Source organism: Octopus bimaculoides, chromosome 22 (assembly GCF_046866305.1).
Source record: "Octopus bimaculoides isolate indiv1 chromosome 22, ASM4686630v1, whole genome shotgun sequence".
Taxonomy (NCBI): Eukaryota; Metazoa; Mollusca; class Cephalopoda; order Octopoda; family Octopodidae; genus Octopus; species Octopus bimaculoides.
In genome coordinates, this window is record NC_142949.1 from 22,903,838 (window position 1) to 22,906,337 (window position 2,500).

Consider the following 2,500-nt stretch of genomic DNA (forward strand, 5'->3'; position numbering starts at 1 on the left):
TTTACCTTCGTCTTCAGCCAGGCTTTTCATCTCCTGCCACCTCCATGCAATTACTACTCTGACGTATCTCTCGTTTTGCCTTTTGTTCTTTCTTTCGTTCTCCTTGCTTTCTCCCCCTCCCTCCTCCTTTACACAATGTTTTTTCGTCTTTTCGCCCTTTTATAACAGAGACACTCTCTTTATTTCTCCACCCTCTCTCTCTCCTCCTCCTCCTCTCTCTTCCCCTTTCTCCTCCTTTCTTCCTCCCTTTCGTCGCTGCCTACCTCCCGCTTCTCCTCACTCCCCCCCCCCCCTACGTCTACCGCTCAGACTCGCGCGTGCGCACATCCATGCACATAGACAAAACGTCCATAGCTATTCAGACTCACACCACTTTCTCACTCTCTCTCTTTATCTCTCTCTCTCTCTCTCTCTCTCTCTCTCTCTCTCTCTTACACACACTCACAGAAAAAGGAAACATACGCGTGCACACACATACACACATAAAAGGTGGGCAGTGGCGGTGACAGGGTGGTGAGGAGAGTATCATTCCAAACTAAGGGAATTTAGTTGTCAGGAAGCCTGCAACACACAAGTGACCATCACTCGATCGATATAATATATATTCTATATATATATATATATATATATATATATATATATATATATATATATGTGTGTGTGTATACATTGCTTTGATGCTCGTGTAAATAACTATTTAGACGGCTAGCTTTTTCAGCTAAATGAACGGACATCAACCATACAAATATTGTTTACTTCATCACAGACAACTTTTTCAACACAACATGATGCATGCACAACGATTCCTTCCCTGATTTTATACATAATTTTATATACAAACATACATACATACATACGCACACACATACACACATACATAGACATATATATATATATATACACATAGACGCGCGCGCACACACATATTTACATCGCCTTCATCTTATTTTCCAAAGTTGAAAGCGCTGCGAAAGAACTACTAACAGAAAAGTTTGTTCAAAACCCTCCCCTCAAGCCTTGACAATTAATTCACCATTATTAGAATTACAAGTTTGTTAACACCACAAATTCAAATAGATTTCCAATTACATATAAGTATAAACACACACAAACACACATACATATACATATATATATATATACAAATATATATACAAATTATACATACGCACTAACAATCATATATTCATACATATCTACAACATACATACAACACCCCAACCCCACCCAAATACCTATATATCCTTGTTTGATAACCTTATGGAACGTACGTACCTATGCTGGATTACGTGGAAGCATTCGTTGTACTGCAATGTTTAGTAAAAAATGCTGAAGTAAGTACTTCTATGTATATGCGTATGAGTCCATATATGTATGCATGCGTGTATTTATGTATATATGTATACGTGTATGTCTGACAAGTGTTATGCATGCGTATGTGTGTGTATATAGCGTGTGCATACGTGCGAATATATGTGTGTGCCTATGTAGTCACGTAGGTATATATGTAATTACGTTCATATTTATGTATCTATCATTCTTATCTTTCATCTATGTGTATGCTTTATACTTGTATACGTGATGTGATGTATGTTTGTATATATATGCATACATATAATATATATATATGTATATATATATATATATATATATATATATATATATATATATATATATATATATATATATATATATATATATATATATATATATATATGTATATATGTATGTACGTATGTATGCATAACTGTGAGTGTACGTATATGTGTGTATGTATGTATTGTGTGCTTTATGTATTACTTTGACTTATATCATTCTTCACACTCACGCACACACTCACCTGTATACTCGTACACACACACACACACACACACACACATACACACTCGCGCACGCACATGAATATAATTTTCACGACATGACCGATATTAAAGTAAAGTACTGATTGTAAATAATATTCCAGAAATATGCCATAATGAGGGAATATCGATTAAATTTGCCGCAGAATTTCACTGGTACTCAGAAATAATAATAATAATAATAATAATAATAATGATAATAATAATAATAATAATAATAATAATAATAATAATAATAATAATAATAATAATAATAATTTCAAGATTTGGCACAATGCTAATAATTTCAAGAGAAGGTGTTAGTCGATTATACTTTGCTAATCCTTTGGATTTTTACTTAAATCCTTAGAAATGGAAGTTGAAGACATCAGGGATTCCCAAAGTAATTTTGCAGTGGAAACTTTTATACAATTTCTCAAAATATCACGGCGCCTAAACCTAATTCTCAAGGCCCCTCCCCCACCGATCTAATTTTATTAAAACTAATAAAGCAAAAATTGCTTATTCATATATAAAAATATACTTCCTTTATTTTGAAAATTACGAATAGCTTTTCATTCTATGACATGTTTCAGTCATGCGCCTCCGGCCAAGTTGCAGCACATATGTTCCTAAATATATGTTTTTTTCGGGAATTCCAT

At 33.8% G+C, this 2,500-nt stretch overlaps 1 protein-coding gene across 2 annotated transcripts in view; it reads left to right on the forward strand.

The window, feature by feature from the left end:
* The first annotated feature begins 326 nt into the window (after nucleotides 1-326).
* LOC106872625 (uncharacterized) overlaps nucleotides 327-2,500 on the forward strand; it is a 117,691-nt gene continuing 115,517 nt past the window's right edge. The window contains exon 1 of one of the 2 annotated variants that reach the window (XM_052975719.2): nucleotides 327-1,334. The gene's annotated coding sequence lies outside the window, so the exon portion shown is untranslated. The remainder of the gene's footprint in view (nucleotides 1,335-2,500) is intronic. The other variant, XM_052975720.2, reaches the window with a different exon arrangement.